The following is a 22,982-nucleotide window of genomic DNA, read 5'->3' as shown; positions in this document are numbered from 1 at the left end:
TATTGCCCCGTGTGTACGCACCTTTAGAGACACACAGCTCCCTGTTTATCACTGCCAATGCAACAGAATCTATAACAATATTTACCTTTTCCATGACAATGATTTACAGCATATCAGTTATTCAAAATAAACCACATGAAAACAGAACTTGCAAGACAGCAACACAAATAAGATCTCTACATGGTTGAACGCCACTTCATATTTCATATAAAGAATGTAGTGACAATATGCAGAGGTAGTGCACGACCACTACAGCTGCTGCACGGCGGCGGTACTGTAATGAGCAAGCGGGACGTACAGAGTACAGAATAGCACATGCATCGTGAAACGAAAGGACAAACCGCAGGGAGACAGGGCTTCTACTATAACACTGAAAACACATGACCTGAACACAGAACGTACCGGGGATTTTGTAGGGACTGGAACGAGAAGCACAAGCGGAAACGGAAGTGCATAACAGCATCAGTGTCGCTTCCGCGTGCCTGTGCATCATGTGAGGCAGGGAGCGAATAGCAGCGCAGGTTCAGGTTCAGTAATACCACGTGGTGACGTCATTAGCCTGCATCCGCATGTGATAACAGCACCATAGTAGGCCTTTGCCATCGATGGTTACCATCGATGGCAAAAGTACAACTGACCATCGATAGTGTAGAAATATTCATTGGATGGCCATCGATGTTTTTACATATCGATAGTCATCCATTTTAATTTTCATTGATTGATTGGTCAAAATGTGGGGGCGAGGCTTTGTGGGTGCTGTGGGGGGAGCTATGCTGTGTCCCGACACTTTGTGGGAAAAGCAAAAACGAAAATATTCGTTTAATCTTGACATCGATGGTGGGAAACCATCTGGTTCTCCTCCATCAATGGCAAAACTATTTAACATCGCCCATAAACCATCGATGATTTCTAATCACTGATGGTCGATGGCCATCCCTACACCATAGTAGGTCGCTGCTAACTCATACTTGACGACTTCTTAAAAGTCCTCTCAGGGAGAAGCCAGGAGAGGAGTGAGAGGGGGTGGGAAGAGGCTATGTTTTGGGGGCGGGGCGAGGCTGCCATCACTGTAGCGAAAATGCGGGAGACTTGCCCACCTTCCTGGGGGGGGCGGGAGGGGGACCCGATTTGCGGGAGGGTAGGCAAGAATGTGCTAATTAGGGCAGCCATAGGCAGTGTTTATGCTTACAGCAGGGGTTCCGAAACTTTTTGAATCACGGCACCCTTGAGCAGTGGTCGCCAACCTTATTTGGGGTGTGAGCTACTCGGGAAATGTTTTTAGAAAAATCTGCTAATTTTTTATGTGGTCCCCATACCTGCCTGGCCGACTTCCAACGGATCCCCTCTCCATCTTGCAGTGACTCCCAACTACCTTCCCACTTATCTCTGAGGGAGTGTCAGCATACCCTCCAACATTTCCATCTAAAAAATCGGTACAGGGGTGTGGTCATAGTCAGAGGTGCGTGGCCATGGTTAAAAGGGGGCGTGGCCTTCACCATTTTACTTTGGGCTACATGTGCCAATTTCTTTATAAGTTCCATTTTAATACAAATACTGCGCTGGCTGTCCCTACCACGTCAGCTTTGCGGGGTCTGGCCATAAAATCGCCGCGGTCGGGTTCTCCATGCTGCGGCACGTCCATGCTGTGGTGACGTCACGCAGCCCCGGAGGTGGCGGCTTGTGCTATTGCGGCCGGGACTTGTGGTCTCTGGACAGCCGACATCCTCCAACCACAGTCTCTCCCTCAGCAGCAGGGGGAGGCAAGCCTGTCACAGCCCTCCGCTGTGCACCCTGGGAGATGTAGTCCTGGCCGGCAGCTTCTCCATGCCCTCTGGGGAGCAGTCGGTAGTGTAATAAACTACATCTCGCAGAATCCCTCAGGCAGCTAAAGCTGATGTTAACAAAAACCGGTACATTCGGTACAGTTTATTTCAGGGTTGCCGACTCTCCCGAAATGTCCGTGAGACTCCCGGAATCATGGGACATCTCACAGACTCCCGGAAGAGGGCCCCTTTCTCCCGCAGCTGCTGCTTTGCTTCCCCAATGAGTGCCGCTGACATGATGAAGCCGCGCAGTACACATCGCGGCATTAGTACCTGCAGTAGCTAGGAGACCTCCTGACCCCGTTCTCTGCGTACGGCCGGGTACACAGTACAGGAAGTGAAGCTATCATCATCCCTAGCAGCAACAGATGATAGCAGCAGCTTCCGACTTTCCAGCAGCAGCACACAGTGACAGCCGGCTCCAGCTTTCAGACACGGAGACTGGTTTCCACACTGCAGAACTACGGTAATTGGATACTCATCTGTGTGAGTTCCCTGCTCTGGCGTCTGTTTGTCACACTTCACTAGCCAGGACAGCAGATATCCCCTTAATCACTTGGCTAAAAGTAAACAGTGCCCGGCAAGCAGCAGAGTTGCCGCAATAAAATCCTCTCCTCCTTGAGTCTGTTTTCCTCCCCCCTCCTCCGGAAAGTAGTTGCATGTCTTAAGCGTCATACATTCAGGGCACATTGCAAAAACATATAACCCTTTGAGGACTACAGTGCAGGCGATCCACAGAGATATTTTTCTGATTGGTTGCGGACCATATTAGGCCCGCCCCTGGTGATGCAAGGCCCGCCCCCTTCACTTTTACATTTCTCCCTGAAATTATTCTTCAAAAGTAGGCAACCCTGGTTTATTTTAGCCGGTACAGACCGTTAAAAAACGGTACTGTACCGGCTAAAACGGTACAGTTGGAGGGTGTGTGTCAGTTGTTCTACTGTCTCCCAACAGTGTCTCCCGGTGGTGTGCATCTTCGAGGGTCCCCGGAGCAGCCTCCGGTCTGCTATGGTAAATTCCTGTTGCGTTTGACTCAGCAGTTTTTTTTTATTTATTTTTTTGGAGGGTGCTGTGGGGTTTTTTTTTTTTAATTTTTTTTACACCCACGGTGCTTTTGTGGGTGTCCTGTGGCCGCTGAGCGCTGATCAGTGTTGTACATCACTGATCAGCATTTTTGGCACAGGGTTGATCTAATTTTTTTTTTTGGATCAAATTCCTGTTGCGTTTGACTCATTAGCAGTTTTTAAAAAAAATTTTTTTTTGGAGGGTGCTGTGGGGTTTTTTTTAAAAAATTTTTTACACCCACGGTGCTTTTGTGGGTGTCCTGTGCCCGCTGATCGCTGATCAGTAACGGACGTTACTGACCAACATCTGTGCTCAATTTTTGGCGCAGGAGCTTTTTTTTTTTACACGTGTTAAAGCACTACATACACACTACATACCCCCGTGTTGAAATAAAGTTTGTACCCCCCCCCTACACTATACACGTGTTGAAACACTACACTTAAAAATAATAAAAATGTCCCAATCATCGCAAAGACTGTTTTCAGCGGAGGAGGCATATGCCCTTATTGCCTCTGACACTGACACAGCCAGTAATGCAAGCGATGAATTTGCATTCGCCTTAAGCTCCTCTTCCTCCTCTAGTGATGAGGGACCCCCTCAAAGACGCCCCCGTAGAGCAGCTGAGACCCCCCCCCCCCCAATGATTGATCTCGTATGGACCCCACCACCAGACAATTTTGAGCCCCAGGTTCCTGAGTTTTTGGCCAACCCAGGAATCCAATTTGATACTACAGGCCTCAAAGAAATTGACTTTTTCAAAGTCTTTTTCTCTGATGATTTTATAAATTCAATGGTGGACCAAAGTAATTTATATGCCCAGCAGTTTATTGCTCAAAACCCCACGTCATCATTTGCTAGGTGGACCCCTGTAGATGCAGTAGAGATGATGACGTTTTGGGGTCTGGTGTTACATATGGGCATAGTTAAAAAGCCAGAAATTAGACAATATTGGAGTACAGATGTTCTGTACAGCACCCCACTTCATCGTATGGCCATGACCCGGACTCGTTTTGAGACGATCCTTAAATTTTTGCATTACAACGATAATGCACAGTGCCCACCCAGAGATGATCCCACCTTTGACCGGCTATTCAAAGTCAGGCCGGTCATTGATCATTTCAGCGCCAAATTTGCTGAGATGTACATCCCCGAAAAATGTATTTGTGTAGACGAGTCACTTATACATTTTAAAGGAAGGGTTAAATTCCGCCAGTACCTTCCCAATAAGAGGGCAAAGGTATGGCATAAAAATGTATAAGCTGTGCAAAAGTACCTCAGGGTACACCCACAGGTTAGGGTATATGAAGGGAAGGACACAAGAATTGAACCGCCAGAATGCCCCCCCTCCCTCGTAGGTGTTAGTGGAAAGATTGTCTGGGATTTAGTGCACCCCTTCTTGGATAAGGGTTATCACCTCTATGTGGATAACTTTTACACCAGCATCCCCCTGTTTAAGGCCCTTGGTTCAAGAGGTACAGCAGCTTGCGGTACTGTGCGCAAGAACCAAAGAGGCCTCCCAAAAACGCACGTTGCCCAATTACTGAGAAAGGGTGAAAGCAGGGCAATATGCACCGAAAATATGTTGTTGGTCAAATATAAGGACAAGAGGGATGTCCTTATACTGACAACAATTCACGGAGACAGTACCACCTCCGTCCCTGTATGAGGTACCAGTACCCACACCTCAAAACCTATTTGTATCCTAGATTACAATAAGTACATGGGCGGAGTGGATCTTTCAGATCAGGTACTGAAGCCGTACAATGCCCTGCGGAAAACAAAAATATGGTATAAGAAGCTGGCCGTGTATATCATCCAGATGGCACTGTATAACGCTTACGTACTATTCCGTTCTACCAGCCAGACGGGGACATTTATGCACTTTCAAGAGGAAGTCATAAAGGGCCTAATATTTGGGAACCAGCAGGCAGAGGGCCCCAGTACTTCTAGTACTGGCCCCAGTACTTCTAGTACTGGCCCCCGTATTGTATCAGGGCAGCATTTCCCTAACGAAATCCCCTCCACTGGAAAAAAGGGCAGGACACAAAAAAGGTGCAAAGTTTGCTATAAAAAGGGAATAAGAAAGCAAACTATTTTCCACTGTGAAACTTGCCCCGACAAACCCGGCCTATGTATGAAGGAGTGCTTTAAAATATACCACACATCTATGGATTATTAGGTTCATCATTTCACCGTGCTTCGGGGGTCTTGCTAATGCGACATAGCACCCACCATTCATTCCACCAGAATCTGTGCTGCAAAATCCAAAAATCACTCCTTCCCTTCTGAGTCCTGCCATGCACCCAAATGGTATTTTTTGGTCACATATGAGGCATTACCGTACTTGGGAGAAATTGTGGCACAGATTTTGGGGTGCTTTGTCTCCTTCATTCCTTGTGAAAATGAAAAATTTTGAGCCAGAACTGCATTTTTGTGTAAAAAAAATGTAATTTTTCATTTTCACAGCCCAGTTGTACCACAATTGGTGAAACCCCTGGGGGTTTGAAATGTACACTATACCCCTAGATGAATTCCCTGAGGGGTGTAGTTTGCAAAATGGGGTCACTTGTGGGGGGGTTCCACTGTATTGGTGCTTCGGGGGTCTTGCTAATGCGACATAGCACCCACCATTCATTCCACCAGAATGTGTGCTGCAAAATCCAAATATCACTCCTTCCCTTCTGAGTCCTGCCATGCACCCAAATGGTATTTTTTGGTCACATATGAGGCATTGCCGTACTCGGGAGAAATTGCGGCACAGATTTTGGGGTGCTTTGTCTCCTTCATTCCTTGTGAAAATGAAAAATTTTGAGCCAGAACTGCATTTTTGTGTAAAAAAAAATGTAATTTTTCATTTTCACAGCCCAGTTGTACCAAAATTGGTGAAACCCCTGGGGGTTTGAAATGTACACTATACCCCTAGATGAATTCCCTGAGCGGTGTAGTTTGCAAAATGGGGTCACTTGTGGGGGGGTTCCTAACTTTTAGCATCTTATGGTGCCTAGAAACCTACATGGTGCCTAAAAAATAATCTCATAAAAAGGAGGCTCCAAAATCAAGTAGGTGCTCCTTCTATTATGAAGCCTGTGGTTTGGTCAACGTGCACACTAGGGCCACATATAGGATATTTATGAACACAAAAGAATTGGGGGAATCAATTATTAGTCACATTTCTCTAGTAAAATCTACTGTGTTCCTTAGAAAAATGTATTAAAATTGAAAATCTGCAAAAAAAATGAAATTTTGAAATTTCACCTACACTTTGTTTTAATTCCTGTAAAACACCTTAAGGGTTAACAAACTTCCAAAATGCTGTTTTGAATACTGTGAGGGGTGCAGTTTTTGAAATGGCATCATTTATGGGGGTGTCTCACATACAAGTCCCTCAAAGTCACATCAGAACTGAACTGGTCCCTAAAAAAATCAGTGTTTGAAATTTTCTTGAAAATTTGAGAATTTGCTATTTATATTTTAAGCCACCTAGTGTCCAAAAAAATTAAAAGGAGGTTGAAATAATGATGGCAACATAAAGTAGACATATGGTCTTTGTTAGTTATTAACTATTTTGAGTGGTATGATTATTTGTCTCACAAGCAGAAAATTTAACATTTTGAAAATTGCTAAATTTTCAAATTTTTTACGACATTTTGGTATTTTTCACAAAAAAAACACAGACTGTATCGACCAAAATTTACCACTAACTTGAAGTACAATGTGTCACGAGAAAACAATCTCAAAATCACTGGGATAAGTAAAAGCAAAAAAAAGTTATCCCCACATAAAGTGATACATGTCAGATTTGAAAAAAAGGGCTCTGTCAGGAAGGCAAAAACAGGCTGCGGCGGTAAGGGGTTAAAGGTAATAAAGTAAATATATACAGGTTTGGGTTATCAATCATATCTAATCTTATCAAACAAATCTCTGCGTTATCAGTTGGAGGCCCCAGTGAGATTCAATGATGGTTGGTGTCCACATTTTATCAGTTATTGAGAAAATCAAAGTTTAAAAAAAAATTAGCTATTTAAAAAAAAATAAAAAAATGTGTAGAAAAATTGTAAAGTCTGTAATTTTTTTCACTCTTATATATTTCTCAATGTCTGTTAAAGTATGGTAATCCATATTACTTGAAACAAATTCGCTCTTTCATTATAAAACACATAGATCGTAATTTAACATATGGAAAGACAACGCTGCATTTTGCAGACTGTCAGCTTGCTAAACCCCCCCGCATCGCCCATTTCTTCTCTGTGTCAGAGAATAGATAAGAAATGCGAGAAACTTGGCAAGAAGTTTTAAACAACCTTGCTTGAATTAGAGAGAATGTTCCTTTCGTTTATTTGCAAAGCATGCAGACTATAGCAAGCATATTGATATAAAGGTTATGCTGGCAGTGATTTTCTACTTTTTAAAAAACATATTCTTTAAATGACAGTATTTTTGGTTTGTTTTTATTTTTTGACCGAGGTTGGATTGTTTGGTGTATATTGTCTGCTGAGGATATTGCTGAAGTAACTAATCTGTAGCGGTTGTTTTGATAATTAGAGTTTCTTTGTTTGTCCAATCTATACATTTTATAGAAGTTGCATATATTTGTTGTAGGTTTTCCCGTGCTTATAATTTGGTGATTAGAGATAGGAGGTTGTGCATTTACATTTCTTTCTGGTTGACTGGCCAGCAACATGTGGAAGAAATGGAATGCATGATTTATCCATAATCTGTATTGTTTGGAAACCCCTGGATTGTCTACTGTATATGGCTTATATAAGAAAATGTTAATAAATAATTAAGTATACGTTGCATTGTTAGAGCTAGCAAGCAGTCGGATTACAATAACAGTTTGAGCTAATTTCTTTATATCCATAGACAGAGGTCCGTTAAAATACAGAGTTTAAAGGAGTAGACGCTAATATTGTAAGCCAAGTAACAGTTCATTTTTACCACCAGAATAAATAAAGTTAATTGGAATATTGTTTATAACAAAGAAAGTAAGATCGAGTTTATCTCATTGTAAAGTTTTTTTGGTCTCTTGTCTTGTGGAGATGAAGTACGTAATGTAGGACTGATGTTTTTCTGCTATGGGTTTTTGATTTAAGTTTTTTGGTTTATTAAACAAAGCAGCTGCGAGTTGGAAACTCTAAAGTGATGGATTCAGTTGATGTAATGCGAGATAATGAGTTGTCCATGTTAGGTGAAGAAACAGGAAATGATAATGTGAATTCAATGTTTTTTTTTTCCATTTAATGAGTAATACATTTTGGATAAGAAAAGTGATATATATCGATGAGATATAAGTCCAATATAACATCTATTCTTAAAGGTTCATATTGACATATTAGACCGTGTTTTCTGTTGGCAATTTCTATTGCTTATTTGCTTGATCTGGATACATATATTGCATCAGATATACCTTGAGTAATGCGCAGATAAATCCTGGGTTTATTTTTATTCTTATGAATGGAAGGTAATCAGTGATAACTGACTCAAGGCTGTGGGGTTTTCTTTAAGCCAATTTTTGTTTTGTTTTTGATTTGTGTTAATTTAATTTTGTTTGTTTTGAAAGGGGAGGGTACTAAATTGATAGAGTATCTTAAGGGGTTAATACTGTGGCCACAGTTAGCTAGATAACCAAGGGAGATAGTGATCTAAACGTGTAATGATCGCTTAGACAATGTGCAGATATGGTAACAAAGAATGACATATTGCATATAATTTTTTATTATTTGACGAGTTGATTTTTTCCTGTGAGAGTGCTGACCGGTAGCGAGATTCACAGGGGGTATCTGCCACCTACGTACAAGGTAGAATATATGGAAAAAATATAACAAGAGAAGACAGGGTGGGGGCGGGACACGTGGGATGCGTAGGTATGATAACATTTGGGTGACATATAACGCAGCGTAGGTATGATAACATTTGGGTGACATATAACGCTAGGTTAGGTTTTTTGGGGAAATTTTTCATTTATTTTATTTACATTTTTGTCTTTGAAAGAGGTAACACCTTTTTAAGCATTTGTATGGGATCACAGAAAGTTCTCTAAGTATGTGACTGGTGTGAGCAAGTGAGAAGGAATAGAAAATACTATGCTGGTCATAGTTAGTTGGAATTGGCGATGATGATGCACCTGCGAGGTAATGATTATTTGATGAGAGTGAACGCGCAATGGTCTGGTGACAGGTGGTGAAAGCTTCAAGAATTGAGATAGTATATCCCACTAACCCACATATGTTTGGAAAGATTGTACTGTCCCACTGAGGGGTTAATTCTGTTCAGTGAGAAGTGAGGAGAGGTGATATGTCTTTTAGAGCCCTAGGGAAGAAAAAGAAAAAAAAAAGGGAAAAAAAATATTTTTGAAAAAGCAGAAGGGAAGAAGTTTTTTTCAGTGATGAGGTGAGAGTAACATCAAAAATAACTCTGTAGGAGATTAAAGACAGGACATGGTTAATGAGATTGATAAGAGAGTAAAGTTTTATTCCTAAATGATGTGAAATATCCAAGGAGTGTTACAGAACTGTTTTCCATAACAAGGACATTTAAACAATTTAGGCCGATATGTAATAGGGTGCGATTTTTGGACTAGTCCAAAAATCGCACCATATCGCACAAATTCGCACCTTTCCAAATCGCATTTTTTGCCGCAAATTCGCATATGTAATGAGATGCGAATTCGCGGTAAAAAAGTGCGATGTGGTGCGATTTCGGGCGAGTTTTAGTAATGAAAATGTGCGCATTTTCAGTCATGAAAATGTGCGCATTTTCCAATGTGCGATTAAAAAAAAAAAAAAAAAAAACGGCGTGCGGTCCCCCTCCCGATCATAACCAGCCCCGGGCTCAAAAAGCCGGTGCTGGTATCATAAAATCAGAGGGACAAACAAATAGGGGTCCCCTTGATTTAATGAAACCAGCACCAGGCTCAAGGTCCGGCGCTGGTTCCCAAAATACGGGGGACAAAATGACTAGGGGTCCCCCGTATTTAAAGAACCAGCACCGGACCCAAACAGCCAGCAGGGTAATGCCACAGCCGGGGGGGGACTTTTTATACAAGTCCCCCCGGCCAAAGCATTCAGCCCTGTGGCTGGTCAGCATGGTCAGGGGTCCTGGGGAATTGGGGACCCCCCCAAAGAAGGGGTCCCCCCCCTCCAGAACTTACCTGCCCATGCTGAAGCCCGGGGCTGTCCTCCATGCCCCTGGGCTGTGGGCATGGAGCTGATTTTGTGTAAAATCAAGTTAAATCTATTGTTTTTAACAGTGGTACTACAAGTGCCAGCAAGCCTCCCCTGCAAGCTGGGACTTGGAGAACCACAAGTCCCAGCCTGCAGGGCATTAAAGGGCCCACTGTAACTTGTAGTTCTACTGTTAAAAAAATAGTACACAAAACACACACTGACACACATTTTAAATAAAAGTTTAATACACACATCACACACACACTCATACTTACCTATCTTTATCCCGTCGGTAGGTCACTGGCTCTGGTGTCGGCGGCTCCGTGTCGGCGGCTCCGTGTCGGCGGCTCCGGGATCGGCGTCCTGTCCGACGATAATCCATGTTGGACCTGTGGAAGTAAATCCTACTCACCAGGTCCACCATGGATGGTCTTCTGTCTTCTCTTCTCTCTTCTCTCTTCTTCTTTATCTTCAAGCTCTTGCGGCTCCGGCAGCTCCATTCGGCAATATGATTAAAGGCGCTGGAGATGTTTGATTTTCAGCGCCTAACATCAGAATGATTCTATTGGCTGCTCAGCAGCCAATGAGAAGCGCCGCTGGGAGCAGCCAATAGAATCATTCTAAGTACCGGCGTTAAAGAGGCAACATGTCTCCGCAGAGATGTTGCCTCTTCAACGCCGGTGCTTAGAATGATTCTATTGGCTGCTCCCAGCGGCGCTTCTCATTGGCTGCTGAGCAGCCAATAGAATCATTCTGATGTTAGGCGCTGAAGATCAAGCATCTCCAGCGCCTTTAATCATATTGCAGAATGGAGCTGCCGGAGCCGCAAGAGCTTGAAGATAAAGAAGAAGAGAGAAGAGAGAAGAGAGAAGAGAAGACAGAAGACCATCCATGGTGGACCTGGTGAGTAGGATTTACTTCCACAGGTCCAACATGGATTATCGTCGGACAGGCCGCCGATCCCGGAGCCGCCGACACGGAGCCGCCGACACCAGAGCCAGCGACCTACCGACGGGATAAAGATAGGTAAGTATGAGTGTGTGTGTGATGTGTGTATTAAACTTTTATTTAAAATGTGTGTCAGTGTGTGTTTTGTGTACTATTTTTTTAACAGTAGAACTACAAGTTACAGTGGGCCCTTTAATGCCCTGCAGGCTGGGACTTGTGGTTCTCCAAGTCCCAGCTTGCAGGGGAGGCTTGCTGGCACTTGTAGTACCACTGTTAAAAACAATAGATTTAACTTGATTTTACACAAAATCAGCTCCATGCCCACAGCCCAGGGGCATGGAGGACAGCCCCGGGCTTCAGCATGGGCAGGTAAGTTCTGGAGGGGGGGGGACCCCTTCTTTGGGGGGGGTCCCCACTTCCCCAGGACCCCTGCCCATGCTGACCAGCCACAGGGCTGAATGCTTTGGCCGGGGGGACTTGTATAAAAAGTCTCCCCCCGGCTGTGGCATTACCCTGCTGGCTGTTTGGGTCCGGTGCTGGTTCTTTAAATACGGGGGACCCCTAGTCATTTTGGCCCCCGTATTTTGGGAACCAGTGCCGGACCTTGAGCCTGGTGCTGGTTTCATTAAATCAAGGGGACCCCTATTTGTTTGTCCCTCTGATTTTATGATACCAGCACCGGCTTTTTGAGCCCGGGGCTGGTAATGCTTAGGAGGGGGACCGCACGCCAGTTTTTTATTTAAATTTCTTTTTTAACTATTTTTTTACAGCAGAAGCATGCACAGATCTCAATGATCTGTGCATGTTTCTGCCTAACTCGCCAGTCAGAAGCTGGTCTATTTTTTTTGCGATTTTTTAGAAGCTCCCATATGCGACTTTAGAACTCGCATCCTATTACATATGCGAGTTCTATAGTTTACTATGAGAAAACATCTGGATGCGATTTTCAGCGTGCCTGAAAATCGCATCTTTAAAATGTGCGATTTCGCGGTAAAAAATGCGATTTTTACCGCGACTCGCATCCTATTACATGTGCGATTTTTAGAAAAAATGCGATTTTGGTCAATTTTGACCAAAAATCGCAAAAGTCTAAAAATCACACCCTATTACATATCGGCCTAAGTGTTGAAAGATTTTAGAATTGAAGATATTGTTTACCCTTTTGAAAAGGCACAATGAATAGATTGAAGTTATTGCTATGTTTGTATGGGACAGTGATCAGCCATACCCAAGGATGACCTCCAGCCCCTTCCCCTCTGCTTCCCTCATGTGATAATGTTGTTTTGTCAACATCTGTTTAAAATTGCCATTTTTTTTTCCAAATGACAAATGCTAATACGATGTCTGAGCTTAATAATGCTATTGCTTTTGCTTGTTTTATTTAAATTAAATCCCAGCCAATAGAGGTGTGACCATTCCAGAGAAAGGATTAATTTACAAATTGATGCATTTCATTTTGCACAGAAAAAGCAAGTGTTTTAAAAAAATATTATTATTATTATTATTATTATTACTGAGCCACTAGAAATTATTTAGAAAAAATATTGAGTCTGCATGTACCTCTGCAGAATCCTTATCAAAGCCCTTATTGAAAAATATAGATTTTATAGTGATTATTATAAGATGCATATTGAATTGCATTTTTATGCTTACTGATTTATCTGATTGCATGTTGCCACTTTACTAGATCCATTGGTCATGCATATGAGCCCACAAATAAGGAATGGAGGTCACAATTAGGTGCAGCACTACTGGGTACTGCTACTAGTAATCGCATTTGCTGCACAACTAATCATGATATTCTCTCAAATATTTGTAATGATTTAATGATTGTTTTTTCTGAGAGTGGTTTGGAAGAAATTGTGTATTATTAACAGGAATCCATGAGAGACTGCTGTCAGAAGGCACTAACCGATATGAGGACCCTCACGGGGTTAGAGGATACGAGTGATGCTCATAGGGCATTAAGCAATTAGTATTTTGATGAGTTTTTCATTACTAATCATGTCACAAGTTTCTGAACATCTATGGACCACTGACATGCAGGTTACATATATATTGAACCGAAATGAGATGCCCAAAACTTCCATGGATTCCACAATGCCCTCTAAAATCTGAGGCAGAAATAGTTTTTTTTCAAATTTGACAACAAGGCATATTATTTATCACCCATAGTATTTGCAACACTCCGTTATTGCAGGTTATCTGCCCAATGTGATTATTCTTATTATTTTTTTAGTGTAAATCAATTCACTTCACAGTTATGGAAGTATTACCGTCATCTAATCATTGATTTATGATCTGCATATTTCTTACTATCATATAGCAAATAGTCAGTACTTCATACATTTTATTTACAGCACAGTCTAATATACGTGGACTCAATTAAGCCAAAGTTTTATGGACAGCCCCACTATGTCCCACAATGAGTTGCATGATTCCTACCACGATGCTGATTCAATATGTTTATGATCTAATGATGTGTTTAAATTCTTTACAGGATTCTCTTACTGAAACCTTTTCTATTACTACTACTAAATCTAACTGACAGAGCTGACAGTACAATATACTGACATAATTGCTTCATTTGAGGCTCTGATACACGCACTTACAGAAACCACAGCACTGGATATATCAGATTTATCATATACCTGTCTTTACTGTAATGAACAACAAGCAGCGGCCTTGGGAGTTTGAACACATATACATGGGGGTTCACATAGACCCATCAGGTGCTACAGTTGCACACTTGACCGAGTGGCATCTGCTTTACCAACATGTTTAAGGACTGTGGCGGCTGCTGCAGCCTTTGTATAGAAATTACAGAACACTGCACACTATGTGTCTCTAATGCTACATCTTTTCTAATGAACTCTTCACGGACAAGACACATTTCCAGTGCATGGTTCTCTCATTGGGAACTTTTGCTCCCAGCGCCACATGACCTGACCATTGTCAGGTATGGTATGCTAAATCCTGCTACTCTGTTACCTGGTGGGACCCGGGAGTCCCAGAGGATGGATGAGAGGCAGGATTTAGAACATAATTGTGAGGAATATTTAAAGCAAAATTTCTCCAATTAGACCTGATATCTCTGACACGCCATTGCCATCTACAAAGATTGTAGTTGTCACCAACAAGGAGACTCAGGATGGCCATATACGGGATATGCGGTAGTTTTGGATTTAGAGATCCTCATTTTCCATCGTGATTTTGCTATGATATAATTTGCTAATTGTCACGATCCGAGCTGTCAGACAGACTTTCTTACCGGCTAAGTGCCTCCACAGGTTCAGCTTGCGGTTCAAGTGTCATCCCTGCCGGCGTCCTGTCTGCCGTGCGCCATCATCGCTGCCATCCTCCAGTCCTCTCAGCGCTGCTGAGTCCGCGGCTGCGCGGCGCACCACTCTCCTGTCTCCCAGTGACAGTACCCAGTGCACGGCAATCCGTCTGTCCGCCGCCATTGCTCCCAGCCACAAGCATGGCGTGCACAAACACTCTTTCCCGCCATAGCAGACATGGGGGCTGCCATGTTTTTCCCAGTCACATGTTTGCTCTGTCCAATCCTGATGGTTCTGATCTCCCTGTCATACCTGCCCGGCCAATCCTGGCCACCCAGTGGGTATAAGTATGCAGGGAGCTCTCAGAACCATTGCTAGTGCTTCAGTTGTCTCCAGTGTGTGTTCAGCTGTCCTTGTCTCCGTGCAAGTGTATTCCTGCTGGTGTTGTCTCTCCTATGCTGCAGTGTACTCCAGGCATTCCATCTCCTGTGAAGTTCCAGGTTATTCCATCTCCTGTGATCCTGCTTCTACAGCCCAGCACTCAAGCCTAGCTCCGGGACTCTGGTCCTTCCGATGTTCCATCATCGCTCACCATCGATGTTCCATCATCGTCTGTAAAGTCCGATATTCCGGATCTCCTGCTTCCAGCTTCCGTCCGCCATTCTGGACCCACAGTCTCCACTCCATATCCGATATTCCGGATCCGATGTTCCACCATCGATGTTCCATCATCGTCAGTAAAGTCCGATATTCCGGATCTCCTGCTTCCAGCTTCCGTCCGCCATTCCGGACCCACAGTCTCCACTCCATATCCGATATTTCGGATCCGATGTTCCACCATCGATACCATACCATCATCATCCAGCTGTAAAGTATCGCTATCTGCATAGACTGTATCATATCTCCTGCATACTTTACTACCTGTCTATTTACAACCATCTGCTAATAAAACTCGGTTGTATTTTATTACTGACTGTTCATTGGCTTCGGGTGCACTGTCACGCATTCTATGCGTAAGGGTCCTCTCCAACCTCCCCGGTTCATGTACCGGTCCAGGTCCCCACCAGAGGTCTCAGTCTCGTCGACTCAGACCCCTGGTGTGACAGTAAGCACTAGCCAAATGGATCCAGCCGCAAGCCAAGCATCACCATCCAGCCCTGTACAGCAACTGGCTGTTCACTTGGATCAGCAAGAGGCTGCGCAGAGCCAAGTGATTCATTGTCTCCAAGATCTGTCTTCCCGGCTGGATAAACTATAGACCACTCTCAGTGGCCCTGAGCCTGTCAGTGAACTTCCAAGTCCAGTTCATCCTCCTGTAATGGCTGCTGCACCTCGCCTTCATCTGTCTGTCCCCACTAAGTATGATGGGAACCCCAAGACCTGCCGAGGTTTTCTCAATCAGTGTGAGATTCATTTTGAGCTGCAACCCAGTAACTTCCCTACTGAAAGGGTCAAGATCGCCTACATCATCTCCCTCCTGTGTGGAGCAGCGTTAGAATGGGCGTCCCCTTTATGGGAAAAATCTGATGCCATCTTGTCTAACTACAAGGACTTTGTGTCAACATTCCGGCGCATCTTCGATGAGCCTGGGCGATCGGCATCTGCCTCCACTGAACTCCTCCGTCTCAGACAGGGATCCCGCTCCGTCGGGCAATATCTGGTCCAATTCCAGATTCTGGCGTCTGAACTCTCCTGGTGTGATGGGGCCTTATACGCAGCTTTCTGGCATGGTCTATCCGACCGTATTAAGGATGAACTCGCTACCAGAGACTTACCCTCAGGTCTAAGTGACCTTATATTGGCCCTTATTCTGATTGACGCGGACTTTACCGCATTCTTACGGATCGCGTCTTTTCGCCGTCTGCGCATGCGTGGAGAACGCAACGCGCATGTGCCACGCCTAGACTCCGTACCAGTTCGGCAAAATCCCGTCCAAAACTGTTGCCCGCAATCAGTCGGGAAATATGGGCGTATTATGGGCGTCATGCGGAATGGCACATGGGCGTAGTTTCAAAGTGGGCAAAACGGGGCGGAAACATGGGCGGACACGGGGGAGTACACTTATGTTGGGGGGCGTACATTCGGAAACCACTCCGAATGCACGCGATCAAAAAGGGCAGAAATGTGCGGTGTCCACAAGTGTACTATTGCTTTGCGGACACCACTCGTTCATGCGGTAGGCGAACGTACGCCTAATGACTACAACCATTAACACCTGAACCCAATAGAATCTACTCCTTTACTCATTACTCACTAATTGCACTTCAATTGCTGTAAGGGTTAATGTGTGCAATGCATGTGTTAGGCATGCTTGTAAGGATATATTGGAATCTAATTGATTCCAATTCCAAATAAGCAGTTTTTTATGAGGATAGGTAATTGAATAAGTGGGTCATGTGATGTATAGCAGAAGATACTTCATAGTGGGTTGTTTGGCGTAAATACTCCGCTTACGTGCGGTAGCACCGCTTGGCTCCCGTTCGGATGCGGTATTCCCGAGCATACTCTGTAATACTCTGTAATACCGTGCCGAATCTGAGTGTTTCTCCCGCACACGCATGGTTTGTATGTCGTCCGTAAACACGCCCTGTTCTTAAAGAGTGAGTCCGTCCGAATGCGGAGGACACGTGGGCGTTTCTACGGACGATGGCCGCACGCGGCAAAACACCGTGGCGTGCGGACCGCACCGTAAGAATGCGGGAATATCCGCACCGATCAGAATAAGGGCCATTGTTATGCATCAAAGTAGACCTACGCTTCCGAGAAAGGGCTGTAGAACGTCACAAGAGCGCTCCAGTTAAAGTGCCAACTCCTCCGCCTTCTTTACCTGCTGCTCCAGTAGCTCATTCCAAAGAAGAACCAATGGAGATAAATCGTTTCCGTTTGTCTCCAGGAGAACGTCGACGTCGTCGGTTGGCACAGCTCTGTCTGTATTGTGCCGATCCTGCACATCAAATTTCTGCATGCCCAAAGCGTCAGGAAAACTCCTCCTCCTAGCCCGTCAAGGAGAGGGTAGGCTAGGAGTAATTAAGTCCTCTCCATCAGCAACTGATTGTGTACTTCCAGTTTCTTTGCAAGTTGGTCAGCATTTCAAGACTGTCTCCGCACTTCTTGATTCCGGTGCCGCTGGCAACTTTGTCACTGCTGAACTGGTCCGCAAGTGGGGGTTGCCCACTGAAAGTCTTTCCAAGACTGTCTTCCTTACTGCTGTGGATGGCAGTAGGATTCCTGATGCGACAGTCTCCCGCAGAACCTTGCCACTTACAGTGAGAGTGGGAGTCCTGCACACTGAACTCTTGTCCTTCCTGGTATTACCCCGAGCATCTCATGCTCTGGTTCTGGGTTTACCCTGGCTCCGTCTTCACAATCCTCGCCTTGATTGGAAGACATCCGAAATCCTTTCCTGGGATCCTTCCTGCTCCGGTACCTGTCTCCAAAAGGTACTTCCAGCTCGTCATTCTTCAGCCGATGCAGCAGACCTTCCACCTCTTCCCTACCAAGAGTACTCAGATGTATTCAGCAAGTCTGGCACTGATATTCTACCTCCTCACAGACCGTGGGATTGCCCTATCGACCTTATCCCAGGCAAAGAACCACCGAGAGGTAGAACCTATCCCCTCTCTCTTCCAGAGACTCAGGCCATGACCGAGTACATCAAGGAAAATCTGGCAAAGGGATTCATCCGTCCTTCGACTTCTCCTGCTGGCGCAGGATTCTTCTTCGTAAAGAAGAAGGATGGAGGCCTACGTCCCTGCATTGATTATCGTGGCCTCAATGACATCACAGTAAAGAACAGATATCCGTTGCCCCTCATTACCGAGCTGTTTGACCGTGTCAGCGGTGCAACCATCTTCACGAAACTCGACCTGAGGGGCGCATATAATCTCATCCGCATACGAGAGGGCGACGAGTGGAAGACGGCGTATAACACCAGAGACGGCCACTATGAGTACCTCATCATGCCCTTCAGGCTCAGCAATGCCCCAGCCGTGTTCCAGCACTATGTCAATGAGATTTTTCGGGACATTCTGTATCGACATGTAGTCGTATATCTCGATGACATTTTAATCTACGCCAATAACATCAAAGAACATCGTTATTGGGTCAAAGAGGTTCTGTCCCGGCTGCGAGCTAATCATCTCTACTGCAAACTGGAGAAATGTGTCTTCGAGGTGAAGTCTATACCCCTCCTAGGGTACATTGTCTCTGGTTCTGGTCTACAAATGGAACCAGGAAAACTGCAGGCTATCCAAGATTGGCCAATTCCCTCTTGGCTGAAAGGTATTCAACGTTTCCTGGGTTTCGCCAATTATTACAGAAAATTCATCCGCAACTTCTCTTCTATTGTGGCACCTATCACTGCCCTAACAAAAAAAGGGTCTAATCCAGCGAAGTGGCCGGCAGAAGCCATCGAAGCCTTCCATCTGTTGAAGCAGAGGTTCACTTCAGCTCCTGTGTTAAGACAGCCTGACACCACCTTGCCCTTTATTCTCGAGGTCGACGCCTCATCCGTGGGTGTTGGGGCAGTTCTCTCGCAGAAAGCGCCCGATGGACGTCTTCATCCCTGTGGGTTTTACTCTCGTAAGTTCCTGCCTACAGAGCGTAACTATGCCATCGGCGATCAAGAGCTCCTCGCCATCAAATTGGCATTAGAGGAATGGAGATATCTTCTAGAGGGCGCTGTCCATGAGATCACAATTATCACAGACCACAAGAATCTTCTGTATCTCAAGTCTGCTCAATGTTTAAACCCTCGTCAAGCCAGATGGACACTTTTCTTTTCCAGGTTCCGTTTTAAGCTGTCATTTTGTCCGGGGACACAAAATCGAAAAGCTGATGCCCTTTCCCGCTCATGGGAGCAAGATAGTGAGTCAAAGTCCACACATCAACATTTCATTATTGATCCAGTGGCCTTCTCCGCAACGGGAGTTTCAAATCTCACGCCCCCTACAGGGAAAAGATATGTAAAGCCAGCCCTAAGGAAGAAGCTGCTTTGTTGGGCGCATTCTTCAAAATTTGCTGGCCATGCAGGCATTCAGAAAACTTACGAGTTTATCACCAGGTCCTACTGGTGGCCGTCCCTCAAACAGGATGTACAGGACTTTGTCTCCTCTTGTGCTAAATGTGCCCAGCACAAGACCAGTCGTCAGTCTCCTCCTGGGCAATTGATGCCACTGTCAGTGCCACATCGTCCTTGGACGCATATATCTATGGACTTTGTAACTGATCTTCCAGAGTCTGACAAGTTCACAACCATCTGGGTGATTGTTGACCGGTTCACCAAGATGGCTCACTTCGTTCCCCTCACCGGTCTTCCGTCAGCTTTCAAGCTGTCCCAGCTCTTCATTAAAGAGATATTCAAGCTTCATGGACTGCCTCTTGAAATCATCTCCGATAGAGGGGTCCAATTCGTAGCCAAATTCTGGCGAAGCCTGTGCTCCCTGCTTCAAATCAACTTAAAGTTCTCCACAGCCTATCACCCTCAAACAAATGGCCAAACGGAGAGGGTGAATCAGGATCTTGAAGCATTTCTCCGCACATATGTCTCTTCCTCCCAAGATGACTGGGCTCAACTTCTTCCGTGGGCAGAATTCTGCCATAACAACCAATATCATTCTTCATCAAATGTCACTCCATTTCTTGCCAACTATGGGTTCCATCCTCGAGTTCCTGACTTCACTCTGCAACCTGTGTCCTCTGTTCCAGCGGTCGACACGACCATCCGGCAATTCATCAAATCCTGGAAGCTCATTCGTTCTTCACTCCTGAAAGCTTCAAGCAGGTACAAAAAATTTGCCGACAGGAAACGCAGAGCTGTGCCAGCCCTCCGTCCAGGAGATCGTGTCTGGTTGTCAACCAAGAATCTTCGATTGAGAGTGCCATCGATGAAGTTCGCTCCCCGATATATTGGTCCATTTCCAGTTGAGCGAGTCGTCAATCCTGTGGCTTACAAGCTCAAGTTGCCGCCTTATTTGAAAGTGCCAGCTACATTCCATATTTCGCTGCTCAAGCCGCTGGTTCTGAATCGCTTTCATTCCAAGCTCCCCAAGGCGCCTAAGGTTTGCACCCAGCGTGGAACAGAATATGAGGTCAGTAAAATCTTGGACTCTCGCATCCGATATGGTCGTCTGCAGTATTTGATCGATTGGAAGGGCTACGGCCCCGAAGAACAATCATGGACCAATGCCATCGATGTCCATGCTCCCAGACTCATCCGGGCGTTCCACTCCAAGTTTCCCCGCAAGCCTAAAAGGTGTCCTGGGGCCACCCTTAAAGGGGGGGGTGCTGTCACGATCCGAGCTGTCAGACAGACTTTCTTACCGGCTAAGTGCCTCCGCAGGTTCAGCTTGCGGTTCAAGTGTCATCCCTGCCGGCGCCCTGTCTGCCGTGCGCCATCATCGCTGCCATCCTCCAGTCCTCTCAGCGCTGCTGAGTCCGCGACTGCGCGGCGCACCGCTCTCCTGTCTCCCAGTGACAGTACCCAGTGCACGGCAATCCATCTGTCCGCCGCCATTGCTCCCAGCCACAAGCATGGCGTGCACAAACACTCTTTCCCGCCATAGCAGACATGGGGGCTGCCATGTTTTTCCCAGTCACATGTTTGCTCTGTCCAATCCTGATGGTTCTGATCTCCCTGTCATACCTGCCCGGCCAATCCTGGCCACCCAGTGGGTATAAGTATGCAGGGAGCTCTCAGAACCATTGCTAGTGCTTCAGTTGTCTCCAGTGTGTGTTCAGCTGTCCTTGTCTCCGTGCAAGTGTATTCCTGCTGGTGTTGTCTCACCTATGCTGCGGTGTACTCCAGGCATTCCATCTCCTGTGAAGTTCCAGGTTATTCCATCTCCTGTGATCCTGCTTCTACAGCCCAGCACTCAAGCCTAGCTCCGGGACTCTGGTCCTTCCGATGTTCCATCATCGCTCACCATCGATGTTCCATCATCGTCTGTAAAGTCCGATATTCCGGATCTCCTGCTTCCAGCTTCCGTCCGCCATTCCGGACCCACAGTCTCCACTCCATATCCGATATTCCGGATCCGATGTTCCACCATCGATGTTCCATCATCGTCAGTAAAGTCCGATATTCCGGATCTCCTGCTTCCAGCTTCCGTCCGCCATTCCGGACCCACAGTCTCCACTCCATATCCGATATTCCGGATCCGATGTTCCACCATCGATACCATACCAATGTGAGGTTATCAGACTCACTGTAAATCTGTAATTACTATATTTTATTAGGTGTAGTAATTAATGTACTATTTTAGTCCGTCGGTACCCTCTTATTCTCCATAGATGTTTCTATCCCCCAAATCTGTGTGTATTTCCAGATCAGATCGCTCTTGCCCAAATATGGTCTGCCAGGAAATACCCAGGAAATAATTCACCAAAAGGTTATGTCCAATTACCATACTTTTGTTCCTGCTATCACAGGAGGGTGTTAGCTGAGGGACAATCTTCACAGGGGGTGATCCAATTCCCCTGCTACCAACAGGAAATGTTCACAGGGGGTAATCAGGACATAATGTAATCAGACTATGATTGTGTCTCTATCTTAAGCTCCTTTGTGTCAATACCAGACTTAGTGGAACCCGGCACCACAGGGGGTGATCAAATTCCCCTGCTATCAACAGGAAGGTTGTCCACAGGGGGTGACCACCACACAACGTAATCAGCTGGTTATTGTTCGTTGTATTGATACTCCCTTGCATATCTCTGGTAACTAACAGACTTACTGGAACCGACCCCAGCAGGGGGGCAGCAGCAGATGGCCAGCTGAATATTACCTGGGGGGATGTGTCTGACTCTTGGGTCCACCAATCCGAACCAAGTACCGCCCCCCTGGCAGTTTAAGCCCCGTGGGAAATTGGAAGTTTTTAAAATGACTTGTACACCTGCCAGCTCAGTATGTTAGTCGCAATCCGGTCTCAGGGGTCCTACCCTTCACTGGATCTTGTGGAACACATCGTTTGCCCGGGAAGGGGGCATCCTACCAAGCTCTGGTGTGGAGCGTCTGTGTTGTGTGGATTTACACAAGGTATCGTGTGGACTTATATGCTATCACTGCTGTGTGGAATAAGTGATAGTGTTGTGCTTTGGACTGTGATGCTACAAGGACTTTGCTACCCGGATGTTTTTATGCTACCATTTGAATCTTTTTCCTGTCTTCATCTACTTTCGTGTGCTGTGATAAAAATAAACCATATTTTGGTTTCATCTGCGCGGTGTCTGAGTGATTGAGGAACCCTGTATCTTCACATTTGGCGGCAGCGACAGTGGGATCATTCAGACACCAACCGTCGAGCACAGAAAGCACAGAGAACAGAGGATCAGACCATATGTAAGGAAACGGAAAATGCAATAAGGTGATGTTCAGCAAGTGAGCAGGTGTCAGTCCTGTGAAAGGGAAAATGCTTCCAAGGAAAGAAAATCGATGCCTCAAGACCCCTATAGCAGAGGAGCTCAGGGATGGAGGTTCTTCAGTGTATCGGCAGGCTGGGAAGCCGAATCTGTTATTTATTGTCAGTAAAATGCAGTATATCTGGAAGTACTGGGAAGAAGCTCAGCAGATGATCAGCGGGTGGAGAGTATCCAGCATTCAGGACAAGTTGTGTTACCTGGGGGATGCATTCCTGCACTGTAAAGGTGAGGCCACTTCTTGGAATCTGCTGGGGGAGCCAGAGTTTGTAGAATTTACAGAGGAA

At 45.4% G+C, this 22,982-nt stretch overlaps 1 protein-coding gene across 1 annotated transcript in view; it reads right to left on the bottom strand.

The window, feature by feature from the left end:
• LOC146080733 (uncharacterized) overlaps positions 1 to 447 on the bottom strand; it is a 535,728-nt gene extending 535,281 nt beyond the window's left edge. Inside the window, exon 1 of the mRNA XM_083188326.1 lies at positions 403 to 447. The gene's annotated coding sequence lies outside the window, so the exon portion shown is untranslated. The remainder of the gene's footprint in view (positions 1 to 402) is intronic.
• Between the last annotated feature and the right edge of the window lie 22,535 nt (positions 448 to 22,982).

Source organism: Crinia signifera, chromosome 5 (assembly GCF_055691185.1).
Source record: "Crinia signifera chromosome 5, ASM5569118v1, whole genome shotgun sequence".
Classification (NCBI taxonomy): domain Eukaryota; kingdom Metazoa; phylum Chordata; class Amphibia; order Anura; family Myobatrachidae; genus Crinia; species Crinia signifera.
Note: the sequence above shows the minus strand (reverse complement) of the source record. Positions and strands in the feature narration are given on the sequence as shown.